We start from the raw sequence: 13,966 nt of genomic DNA on the forward strand, positions 1-13,966 counted from the left end.
AGGGAGGTTAGTTGATTTCATGATGGATGTAACTATAGCAATGACGTCGGAGAAGGTCGATATGAGGTTACACATGTGGGCTATCTCCTGTGAGCATATTAGCGGTTGCGTGGTTTTGATGAAGTTCCTACAAAGAATTCTACTTTCTGCCCAGCATGGGATGTAAGTACTGCGAGGTGATCTTGGATTGCTTGAAGGAGATGGTACGACTGTTAGGAGGTCGAATGTGCGATTATGGTTGATAATTGGGGATGTGTTATGATTAGTCCAACAAACACTTAAGAGAAATTTGGCTGAGCAATGGTGTGGGATCATGGTAACTAGGATGAAGAGGTCGTTGTGGGGTCTGGATCTATGTGGTTGTAACATAAAACTAAGTGGGGGAGCCCACCGTCTATGATTGAGTCACGTGGTTGTGTGCCTATGTAGTTTCTGATTATCGGTACATTAGTGGATTCGTTATGACCAAGAGGTATTTTGGACAAGGAATTTGACGTATATATGTTACATTTCGCCTTATCGATTCATGTCCAGGTATTGGGGATGACTCAAAATTCATGTTTTATATAGATGTGATGTGCAAGGAAAAGAATTCATCTGGTTGCTTTCTTGGAAGTACTCATGTGCTAGCAGAGCACTAGAGTTTGGTTACATATTCGAGACCAAGTAAGAGTGGGTGACTCTCAACAATGGTTATATTGGGTTCAAAAAGTAAAGTGCGGTGTTTAAAGATTTTGGGTTCCTTACGTGGCTGAGGACTGGGTTTTGTAGTAGAGTATGAAGAATACTTGGGGAATTTCCATGTTATCATCGGGTCTACGGTGCAATGTTAGAGAAATGGGAGAAACAACTTCGGATTCGCAGGAGGTCTTTCGGAACAGGTGTATCAGTTGGAGATACTATGGAGTGCACAAGGAGTGTATGAGATGGCTTATGGGTATCGGGACGACGTGGTCTCATAATTTGGGTCACTTGGGGTGAGTGTTGTTTGAGGTGCGTTATGTGTTTGAATAGGACTATTATTCTAAGGGCAAGTCAAGAGTAAATTGGGAAAAGTTAAGTCAACTAGTTATGGATTGAATCAGCATGGTTCTGCGATTATCAAAAATTCGGTTGTGTGTTGCAATTGTTCTTCTGAAATGAGTTGGGTGAAAGGGGTTCCAGCCGATGAAGTGGTTATTCTACTGGTAGTTCAGGGGTTATGATAAAATTATTGTACTCTTGCATACGACATGATAGGTGCAGTGAGCGGTATGGAAATTGGAAGTTGAGGATCAACGTTGCGATACGGTTCTGATAAGAATTTTGCGAGCTCGGAGAAGCGGGGGAATATTTCAGATGTTCAGAGTATGCTAGCACTATTTTCGGGCAGCCTGAGGATGGCTTGTTTTGGTAGAAGAAGTGATGAGTGTTGAAATGTGGATGCTTGGCTAGCACTATAGAAATAGCATGGTCGATGGTCAATAATGTTCATATTTTGCTACCTGGTATGGAAGTTTGTGGGGGTATATCCCACGAGAAGATCGTATAAGTGTTACGTGTTAGCCATTCGATTATTAGAGATTTAAATCAGGTGTGGGGATTTTGGTAATGTCGGAAATGGGAGAGATTATGATTGAGAGGCGCTCCATTCCTTTGGTTGGGAAGTCAAAGGAGTTTGTTCTAGATTTGACGGCTGCTCTTATGTGTCATGGATAGGGTCATTGTGGATCCTTGAAAGTCTATTGACGCAATATGGGATGATTGAAGTCATCTTGAAGTCTGTTAGTAGACCTAATGTGAATGTATGTTCTACATCAGGTCGGATGTGTTCATTCAGCATAGCATTGCTTATGGAGGAGTCTTCGGGTGTTGGATGTTATTCTTGTTGTCAGCTATTCTCTATAATACTCTATAATGCCATGTGGATTGTTAAACAACTTGATTATCCGCGCATGTGTTGTGGTCACGTGTAGCTTGTGATGTTATATGAGCAAGATGGCTCTCTAGATGCAGGTCGTTTATTACACCTTAGTCGTGCTTGAGTTTTTGTAGCGTGTGGCGCTACCCATCTCCCCAGGGTTCGTATTTTATGCACTTGAGGTGTTTGTGGTCGATATTCGGGCATTTCGTATGTATGAGCATTATGGCTCAATGGGTATTTCCTTATTGATTATTATGTGTGGATCGGGTGGCACGCCATCAGGGTATGATGTTTGGATCGGGTTGCACGCCGCAACGGTATCATATGTGGATCGGGTTGCACGCCGCAATAGTGAGATGTTGAGTACGGTTCTCTATACTTATTTTTGTGTGTCTAGTTTCTCGTCTCCGAGAAAGTTTTATAGCATATGTTGGCCATTTTATTCATTACGCGGGCTGGGTAGTTCTTTGCATCTTCCTTATGTGTCGTGTTTGCGTTGTAGCTTGTTGGCGCAATGATGGCGTCATGTGAGATTTCAGTCAGTGTTTGAGGTGGCTTATTGCCTAAGCATCGTGTACTGGGTGAGACAAGGTTATTGGACCTGAAATCAGTGAGATCGGATTTATCTAAGGTATATTAAAGAGAAAATGTCAACGATCATTTCAAAATGAGGAAATGGTTCTTGTCAAGCGGAGAGACTCTAGGAGATTTTGATTTGGCAGGTGGTTATAAGCTTCTACGTGTCGTTTTCATCGTGTGCTAGGGTTGGATAAGGGCTTATGTGCATTATGAGGAATACTACATGCATAGGGTTAGTGAATTTGCAGTTGTTGTTCTTGGAGGAGGTTACCTTGGGCAAATGAGTTATGTGGTGCATTGTGTGATATCAGCATGGGTGCATGATCATGTTTTGGTTCGGCGTGTGGATATTGATACGGTGTTCGTATGTTAGAATTAGGTCTTGTAGAGAAGTTCGGATGTTGGAATATGGTCCTAAGGCTTGTTGGCTAAAATAAAAGGGAGGATCTTTAGTCTGGCTCGAGCTAGTGTGCTCACGTAGGTTGTGGTGGAACGGTCAGGTGCACGAGGTGTTAAACAATAATTTTTTGTCAACCCCAGAACGGTTCTTGACACATTCGAGGACGAACGTATGTTTAAGTGGGGGAGAATGTAACGACCCGATCGGTCATTTTGAGCTCTAGCGTGTTGTTCGGCTGTTTGAGGCCTTAAGTAGGTTTACTTCATGTATTATGACTTGTGCGTATGGTCGGAATTGAATTACAGGAAGTTCGGAGTTGATTCGAAAGGAAATTCTCAATTCGGAAGCTTGAAGTTAGAAGAGTTGACTAGGGTTTGACTTTTTGACTAAACGATCTCGGAATAGGGATTTGAAGGTTTCAATAGGTACGTATGATGATTTTGGACTTGGGCGTATGTTTGGGTTGAGTATCGGGTCGCCCGGGAGTATTTCGGCGCTTATTGGGGAAAGTTGGCATTTTGAAAGTTTTAGAAATTTCTAACTTTGACCTGAAGTGGACTTTGGTGTTATCGAAGTTCGTTTGGGATTCTGACCCTTGGAGTAGGTTCGTATTGTGATTTACGGCTTGCACGTAAAGTTTGGCATCATTTCGGGATGTTTAAGTTTAATTCGGACCCGTTCGGCAAAGTTGAAAGTTGGGAAAGTTGAAAGAAAGGTTTTGGCCGTCGATTCGTAATTTTGATGTTGTTTGACGTGATTTAAGGCATTTCGGCACTTTGATGATGTTCTGGAGCAGTTGAAGTGCGGAAGGAACATTTTGGGAGTGCTGAGGCAAAGCCCATATGCGGCCGCAGTGGAAAAAGGTGCGCACCGTAATAGGGGAAATCTGCAGGTTTGATAGTCTGACTTCGGAAGCTTATATCTTTTAATCTATAAAGAATTTGGAGATGATCAAAATTAAAAGTTGTACCTCTTTTAGTCTAGTTTTCAGAAAATTAAACCATTCATCATTTGGATATTTGTACAGAAAGTTATAGTCAAATTACTAATGCCTGGTAGTGCAGATGATGCTGAAGTGCGGTCGCACGATTTGGATCGCAGCCACAGAACTTGGAAGTGCGGACTGCACAAAACAATGTGCGGTTAGCACTTTGGGAGATTAGATACGGTACCATATAAATGAGAGTTTCATCTCATTTTTTATTTTTTGACCTAGAAAACTCGGTTTGTGGTGATTCTTCGTGGTTTTTTTAAGAAAATCATCGGGGTAAGTGATTCTAACTTGATTTTGGCTATATTACACGAATCCATTGTTATTTTCATCATCTAATTAGTGATTTGAGTTGGAATTTAGGAAAAATTGTGAAAACTTTTCAGACTAAATTTTGGGGATTTGAAAGGCGATTTGAGGCTGGATTTGAGTAGTTCTTATATGGTTGGACTCGTTATCAAATTGGCGTTTGTATTTTGTAATTTTGGTCGGGTTTCGAGGTGCGGTACCGGGGTTACTTTTTGAGTTGACTTTTATTTCTCTTTAAAGATCGTAACTTTAGTGTTTGAAATAGTTTTCTATAGTTTATATTTATGGTATGAAGTTGTTTTGGCTAGATTCGAGTCGTTCAGAGTTGTATAATTGAGGGAAAGTCTTACTAGTGGATTGAGTTAGCGCGTTTTGAGGTAAGTCTGCTATCTAACCTTGTGAGGGGAAAATTACCCTGTAGGTATTGTATTTATTACATGCTACATGTTGTGGAAAGAAAAAAACATACGAGGTGTCGAGTGTCCGTGTATATGCTAAAATTCATGATTATATCCAAGTAGACTAAGATTCACGCCATGTTTTAAATGTACTATTTGAGTTATCCTTGTCTGTTTAATTACTTTATTTTTGCATTACGATTTGAGATTAGACTTGCGTAGAGTAATGGACTTGTTATTTTAGAACTTGGACGAGCTACTTGATTAGCTGTGGGAATTGTGCTTCCCTTACAAATTTCTCCCGCATTGTGCGTATTTACCGCAAAGCTTCCTTAAACTCTATAACTTACACGTATATTCGTGGGTGAGGTCAAGGACCCGTTAAGCTTCTTATTCTAATAGGATCAGAATGTTCGCCTTGGCATTTCTATAAAACACTCTTATGGGATCGGGTCATTCGCCTCGGCAGTATCATGCATCATATTCTTATGGGATTGGGTCGTTTGCCTCGGCGGGATGTTGTAACACACTCTTATGGGATCGGGTCGTTCGCCTCGGTAGTATCATATATCATATTCTTATGGGATTAGGTCGTTCGCCTCGACAGGATTATATATCACGTTATTATGGGATCGGGTCGTTCGCCTCGGCATTTCTATAAAACACTCCTATGGGATCGGGCCGTTCGCCTCGTCAACTTTGTGAAATACTCTTATGGGATCGAGCTGGTCGCCTCGGCAGAATCATGCGTAATATTTGACAAGAAGCCATCGTATCGTGAGTTTTCCTGACTTGAGTTGTGATGACCTATCTGGTGAGGGCATATTATGTATACTTCATCTGGGGAGTTAACCGATATTTGAGGACTTTTGTTTACTGTTCAGAGGAGGAGTGTATCATGTACCTATATTTGTTCTCAATGTTTTAATTATCATGTTTCATACTTGTCTACTTTCTACTATACTTGTTTTATTGGACCACTAGTAAGTGTCGATGTCGACCCCTCGTCACTACTTCTCTGGGGTTAAGCTAGATACTTACTGGGTACGCGTTGATTCATGTACTCATACTATACTTCTGCACTTATTGTGCAGGTATACATATTTCTGGTGGTCTTTTGGGCGCAAAGGCGCAGTTATTGCAGGGATTTTATGGTGAGTTGCACCCCATGTTATGATCCGCAACATATGGAGTCTCTATCATAATTATTTGCATTATCCTGTCTGTCTTGTATTCTAGACAGATATTGTATTATTATTATTATACCTTCTACTAGATGCTCATTCACTTGTAACACCAAGTTTTAGGGGTTTCTAGTGGATGTTCGATATTGTAGTTCGCGTTACTATCATTGTTTCACTTTATGATTCATTTATATTTGGAAATTAGTAAAGAATAGCACGGGTTTCTATGAGTGCCAGATTTTACTCTATTATTTAATGGGATTCATGATTTTAAAAATAATAAATGAATAATTAAGTTGATAGTTCACCATTGTCTTGTCTAACGGCGACGTTGGGTGCCATCACGGCCTATAGTGGATTTTGGGTCGTGACAGTAAGTAAGTCTGACATCTCTGGTGGATATGCGCCTCATCCAACAAAACTCTGTCTTCTTTTTCCTTGATGCACTTTGCTTGGTCGAAGCCACGAGCCTTTCTTTCTCTCACCCTGGCTAGCCTGAACAACCTCTTTTCCCCGCCTTTACCCTCAACTTCTTCATATAAATGATCAAATGTTGCAGTCTTAACCACCGTAACTACTAACTTCGCCTACTTCTTAGCCAACTTATACGACTCCTTATTCGACTTCTTGTCCACCTCGTCTAAGCTAGTGGAAAGCATAGACGAGGAGAAGAAGAGGTCGAATATCTTGTACTAGTAAAAAGGAACAAATTTGGGAGAAGCATAAAGGCAACATATATATTTGTACAAAATAGGACACTCCGGTGCCACTCTTGGCTTTTTTATCATACTTGCTCATGAGTAGAACTTTAAGTTTGATAAGTGTTGCCTTTCGCTTACCCCTGGTCAATACTTTTGACTATTAACATTAAAAGTTTGCTCATAAAATAAGCCGGAGTTAAAAAATTAAGATTATCCATTTTTAAGGTCATTGTGTATAATCTCCCGACAAATTCTCTTTGTAGTTGGGTCTTGGGCCGAGTGTTAGAGGTATTATTTTGATGATTCTTCTTTTCAAAAGTTAGTTGAAATAGTTTATTATTATTGTTGTTATTGTTAGTTATTGTAAAGTTGTCTCGGTCATAATGCAACTAAAAAGTAATATCTTGTCTTATGTGGCAAATCAAAGTGCGGCAACAGTTTTGAGCAACTTATATTTTAGTTGATTTTTTTTATTCTTCAAAATATTTTTCAAGAAAAATATTTTAAAATTTTTAAGCAACTCAACACAAATAATATATATATATATATATATATATATATATATATATATATATATATATATATATATATATATATATAAAAGAAAAAGTCAATATCTCGTGAAAACTTTTGACCTTTCAAAAATATTGTGCATTAGCTAATTAATTCGCTTTCATTTCTCATTAATAAGACGCCTTTTCCAACCCAAATATGTGAAAATGCTTCTGTGGATAACTAGATGTGACTTGTGAGATTTGATTTAGAACAATATTTACCTGCTCTAATACAAAGAAGAAGTTTAGCAAGAGAATAAAGCCAAGCCAAGATGCAAATGGCCTTTAGTAAACCAAGGCTAGAGAAGGAATGTAAATTCATAGTAATAGTAAATACAATCATGATCCTATCATTTTTATTACTCATGAAGTAAACACACTATATTCTGATATAATTTTTTTATATATAATTATTGTCGGGATCAGTTTGTGTGTAACTCGTCTAATTCTATCAAGTATTTGTTATCTCCTACTAGTACATATATCGAATAATTTTATCCACCAAATCTTGGACAAATAGAAAGAAATAACCTACTTAATATTTTTACTTTCATTCAATATTTGAACCTAAAATCTCGTGATAATAGAATTGTAAGTTATTATTACCTCACCTTAAAATTAGCAACAAATCAACAACCATCAATCATGATATGTAAGTCTGCAAAAGAACTTAGGGAGAGCTTTCACAAGAATCCAAACCTCAAAAGATGACCTTACCTTTGTCTACACGCAAGGAAAAATTATAGGTAAAAGATGTCTCTTTCAATACTTACAAAGGCAAAGCAATTAACAAACACTTAATTTTTTTTTGTGCAGAAACCTTATTATGAAATAGATCCTATTTTTCAAAAGAGTGGGGTACTGAAAGCACAATTTTTCAATTATTGTTGGGTTGAATATCTGAATTCCTGGACAGTCAGTTAATGTTAAATGTGACAAAATTAATAACAGTTAAAAAAAAAAAAAGGTAGTAAAATCATTACAGAATACAACCAAAAATCCAGACCCCTGAATAAAAGATTTAAAGAAATAAAAATTGTTTAGTTTCAGCGCTATATAGAATATGAAACTACTATCATAGAACAACACAACAAAAAATTGCCACATAAGTGCTTGTACTTCAAGATATTGTATATACATGTCCTAAAGTTCATCAATTCTTTCAATAAATTTAACTTTTGTAACACTACAAATAAGTTTTTACACAATTAAATCTCTTTAAAATAGTTACAGGTAATAATTCATAATAAGCAATTAAATTAATAATCTAGAAAATAAGTATCTACTGCAGCAATTAAAATATATTGATAATACACTATCAATGTATTCAACTACAAAATTTTCAACGAATTGATAAAGACGAGGAGGGTTGACAAGAAAGAACATTGAATGTGTAACCAACGCCAATAACCTCACCATTTACTCAGCTTTTCTCTGCTTTGCAATTTGTATGCCACAACTACCGAGCAGTCTCTGAATAAAACATTGCATCCACCACCTTTTGGTTCTATAGCTTTAACTTTGGAGTTGAAGATTTAAGAGGGAGTTTTATAGTATTTAACCGCGTTATCCTATTACATACGGGGCTAGGACTAATTTTTATATATGTATATATTCACATAATTATCAAACATCTTCCTTCTCTGATAGTGTAGGTTAAATATCAATAAGATTTAACTACAATGGAAACATAATTTTATTTGATACATTTTGCAAAATTCCCTCTTGAATCTTCAACTCCAAAGTTAAAGCTATAGAACCAAAAGGTGGTGAATGCAATGTTTAATTCAGACTGCTTGGTAGTTGTGGCATACAACATATGTGTTTGTATGTTTACGCAGAGCCAATTAATAATTTATGTATACCGGCTAAAAAAAATAAACATAATCTTGACCGACTATTTGTGTAACAATCCTACTTTATTCACTAAATTATAGTTTTGTGACTTTAATACGTGGATAAAGTATAATTACTTCAATCTAATAAAAATAGTTTTATCACTTTATTGTTATAATGAGAATCAATGACCATACATGAAATTAATCTCACAATATTTTCTAATCCACTTAATTTTATATGACCATTTTGATGTTTTACTAGCAAAAAACCATAATATTCGTACAGATCTCGAACTCATTACTCTTCCTCAAAAGTCTAAATTTATTAAAGGTCGAGTTTGAGGGTACTTTGGTAACATATCTTGAAATATGTGACAAAACAGAGTCTCAATATTTTCCCTTTTCTCATTACTTACTGCAAAGAAAACAAATAAAATTTTGTGGTAATCAGACAAGTTCTGTAAAAGTGGGATCTGTTTCAGTATTATCAAGAGAAGAGGTACTCTATTCAATCAAAGTGGTGACGTATTGGCATGGTTCAGACTAGGCGCACCATACGTTTAGTTTGAAAATGAAGTGAGTATTTAGCATAAATCGAAAAGTACATTTTAAAAGATAATTTGGTTCCATCCTATCGATTCATATGTTTAACTGATTTAATTTAGTAATGTTTAATATGTTGACAAAGATTGCAGCTTACATGCCTGAATACGAAGATATTACACGATAATTAATGGGAATGAATTAAATAGAGAAACACAATATTAAGACCGCAGAATTCTTCAGTTTGAATGGACAATGAGTAATGAGAGTTTCATGTTGTTCCCCTCAATTTTTTTTTAACAAATAAACCAATTTGGGTCAACTTTTTGGACTAAAATTTGGGTAGGGGCTGCACGAACACAAGCCTCACTGTCACAAATTACGACGTAGGCTCAACCACTTGAGTCAACCTTAGATACGACATAGGTTCGATCACTTGAATCGACCTTAGACAGACACCTCTCCAAAGTGCAGTGGAGGTCACCAACCTAGGCAGGCCTTTTTGATCGCCCGTTGACCAGTCCAGGTAAGTATGTTTCCACGTTAGCCAAGTCCATCTTTAATACCAGCGTATTGCTCCATTTTTGCTCTGTGTTTGCGATATGGGACGGAATTGGTATTTCAATTGCTGGGGACCTATTTATTGAGCAAATAGGAATGTTCCTTCCCTATATTTGGAATGGTAAAAAATTAAAGTAAGGGGTAATAGTTAGCTTGGAAGTTTCATAAGAAACACTTTCATATATACTCCCTCCGTTCACTTTTACTTGGCAGGTATATTTAAAATAGATTTTAATTTTTACTTGTCACATTACGCATATTAAGAGAAGATAATTTTTTTTTCTGTTATACCCATAGTATTTATTACTCATTTCAAATCATTTTCTCAAATCCAATAAAATATGCATCAATTAATATGGGTATCATGGTGAATTATGCATTTCATTTATTATTTCTTAAGGGGCGTGAAAAGTCAAAACGTGAGTAAAAATAAACAGAGGGAGTATATTTTAGCAATTAAGGGCATGTGTTAGAAAGCCACCATGTAATTGGATTTGGGTGTAATTGAGTGTAATTGCACAATTTTGACATGTTTGTCTAACCAAGTAATTACCTGGTTAGCATGTAATTTGGTGTAATTGAGGGGATATAATTATACTCTGCAATTCTCGGGAGGAGTTACGAATTGCTGGTAATTACATGGTGTAATTACCGGGTTATTTTTTAATCTCTTTTATTTTCTTTTTATTTCTATTCTTTTTTTCTTTTTAATTTCTTTTAACTTTTTAAATTCATTTTTTTTTTCAAAACTTATTATTTTTTTTCATTTTTTTTCTTCTTATTTCTCAACCTTTACTTCGCGTGGTTCCACAAAATTTCTCATATTTTGTTTCTTTCTTAATTATTTTTCTTTATTTTTTTATTACATTTAACTATGTTATTATTCTAATTTTTCTAAAAACTTATACCTAGTAATCTTAGAAAGAATAAGTCATCTACGAACTTGACTTATAATTAGTGATGACATTAATGAGTCATGTCATTATTGGATGAGGTTATATGCAAACTTAACTATGTTAAAATAATAGATTACTTTTTAATATTCAAATAATATTCTCATTTTCCATCCTTTATTTTTTGTGATTCCATGTAGTTGCTCATATTTTTATTTTTTTATTTTCTTCGTGTAGCATGATTGTGTTATTATTCTAGTTTTGAAGCTACTTCTCCTAATATTAGAAATAATGAATCATTAATAAACTTAGCATATAATGAGTGATGTCATTAAAGTAGAATCTCATTATTGAATGAAGTTATTGAATTATGTTTTTCTTTTCTTTTGAATTATATTTACATAAATTATGTTGAAACTTATTTTGTGTTGTGTTGTAATTTTACATAAGAGTATTATTTTTTTCGGATTTTGTATTTATGTTATATTTTCCCTTTCATTTTATTTACTTTAGTAGTATTCACTTATTAATTTAGACTGCGTGTCATATATTTTTTAGTTAAAATTGATAGATTATTTTTTCGTAAAATATTTGAGTAATGTTATGACATTATATTTATAATTACTAATCATTTTATCAAGCATGCAGTCCATTATGTTCTTACAAAATATGTACTTTTAATTTTTACAATTGATTTAATTTGAAATATATGTGTATATATATCAGTTATTTTTATAATATTAGTTACAAATATATGATTGGTAATTAATATATTTTCAAAACACAATATCTATCTTAAATATCAAATATAATATTATTTATAAAGGCATATATTTGTTAAATCTTAATTTTTATTTTTTTTAATTAAATTTATATCTATAATTTAATCTAACTGTGTAATTACACTTGTGCAACCAAACAATACACTTGTAATTACATTATGACGAACAAACATGTTGTTTAATTACAATATTATGTAATTACTAGGTTGTGTAATTACTACCCTAGTAATTACACCAATTCCAATTATCTAGTGGCTTTCTAAACATACCCTAACTTTTTGTAACTTGTTTAATCATACCAGTTTTCATTTGATAATTGTTTGAGTTTTTTCATTTCCAAAATCTCTCGAGTTCATGTGTGGGGAACAATTTGGTGGGAACTTTATCTAATTAGTATTTCTTATTCAGTCTTGTGGACTAGTATATATAGTTGTCAAATGAAACCAGTGAGCAACTTCATACAGGTTTTTGGTTCCAATTCACCTTCATCCTCCCTTGAAGAATTTGTCTTTCAATATTACGCATGAAATTTCCGGTTTGTTCGGGATTAGGACAGCTCGGTGCACAAAGCATCCCGTATTCACGCAGGGCTAGGAAAGAGCCGCATCTGGTATTAGGTAGACAATCAACCCTAATGCAAGCATTGGTGACTGATTCCACGGCTCGAACCCGTCACTTATAGGTCACACGAGTTTGTTCAGGATTAAGGCAACCCAGTGCACAAAACATCACGTATTCACGCAGGGTCAGGGAAAGATCGCATCCCCAGGGGTGTTATATAGACAATCTACCCTAACGCAAGCATTAGTGGCTGCTTCCACGACTCGAACATGTCACCTATAGGTCACACGGGTTTGTTCAGGATTGTTTAAAAAAAAACATCTTAAATATAAAATCACGATTTCCAAGAGTAAATTTCAGGAAGGAGACAGAGGGAGGCAGACATTGTTTTACTCTCCTTTAACGACTTGTGCACCTTAACAACTGTGCGCAACATGAAACGGAATGTATTTTAGCTTCTTTGAAGTTTTAGTGATTAAACCTGCTGAAAGTACTGAATACAAAAGTAGCTAATTGAATCTTCTCATTCTAACTTCCACATCAAATTGGTCTTAACTATTGGTCTTTAATTTCAATATTAAGAAAGGTTTAAACCATCAAAAAGTCTTTCCAGAAGAAAGGTGCTGGAATTATAGGAGACCTACAGTTAAAATATATTTTGAACTAGGTCGCTTGTTCTGTAGGCGACCTACAGTTGAAACAATATTGTAAAGCAGAACGCTTGTTCTAAGTTCCAATCTGAGTTTTAGCTATTTATTTGTCAAAGAAAGCACTTTCAGAATTATTTAGCAATTAACTTCTCATAACTAGCTAATTCGTACCAAGTTTCATTTGATAATTGTTCTAGAGTTGGTTCATTTCAATAATTTCAATGGTGCGGAGAATAATTTGAGAGGAACTTTAATTAATTATTTCCTATTCAGTCTTATGAACTGGAATACAGTTTTCAAACGAAACTATTGAACGATTTTACACAGGTTTTTGGGTTCCAATCCACTTTCATCACCCGTTGAAGAATCTATTTCAATATTACAAGCATTAAACTTTCAGTCTGTTGAGGGATCTTAAACCTAAAATCTTTTTCAAGAATAACAGACATTGTTTAATCCTGTGATGAAATTTCAAGATAGCCACATACTCCTTTTAAGAGTTATACACCTTAATAACAACTGAGTGCAAAATGAAAAGAAAGTATTATATTGTCTTCAGGACTTGGAAGCTTTAACAACTTAGAGCAATTGGAAAATAAGGTTGGAGCATGTTCCATCTCATATATACACATATCCACACCTCCACAAGAATTGGTCAAAACTCAAACTAAGAGATTAATTAACACTTGGCAGATTAGGATTCTCAGATTGAACTTCCACAGGGCAGAAGATTGCACAATAACTACTTTTTATTAAAGGGTGACTTGACCAATACACCCAAGTCAAGCTTTCTAATATTCCTGCTAAACTACTATACAGATCCAACTCCCAACATTTAATTCTTTTCCCACACCATGATTTTGAAAGGGCTAGAAAATCAACAAACTCATGCATTCATGGCTTGTGCCTCCATATCATGAAGCTCAAGCATATATTCACACCAATGCATAATTACTTTGGAGACCCATAATACGAAAGAGCATACATTCACAACCAATGCATAATTACTTCAGAGATGCATAATAGAAAAGAGAAGATGCAGCAGCCATTTCGACTAGAGGATATATATAGGGACATAACAACGCAGTGAAAGGAACTGCAAAATAAGTATACACTGCA

General features: G+C 35.3%; 1 pseudogene; it reads right to left on the reverse strand.

Annotated features, from left to right (window-relative positions):
- Positions 1 to 9,742: 9,742 nt before the first annotated feature.
- LOC142178689 (U1 spliceosomal RNA) lies at positions 9,743 to 9,934 on the reverse strand (annotated as a pseudogene).
- Positions 9,935 to 13,966: the final 4,032 nt, after the last annotated feature.

Source organism: Nicotiana tabacum, chromosome 24 (genome assembly GCF_000715075.1).
Source record: "Nicotiana tabacum cultivar K326 chromosome 24, ASM71507v2, whole genome shotgun sequence".
NCBI lineage: Eukaryota > Viridiplantae > Streptophyta > Magnoliopsida > Solanales > Solanaceae > Nicotiana > Nicotiana tabacum.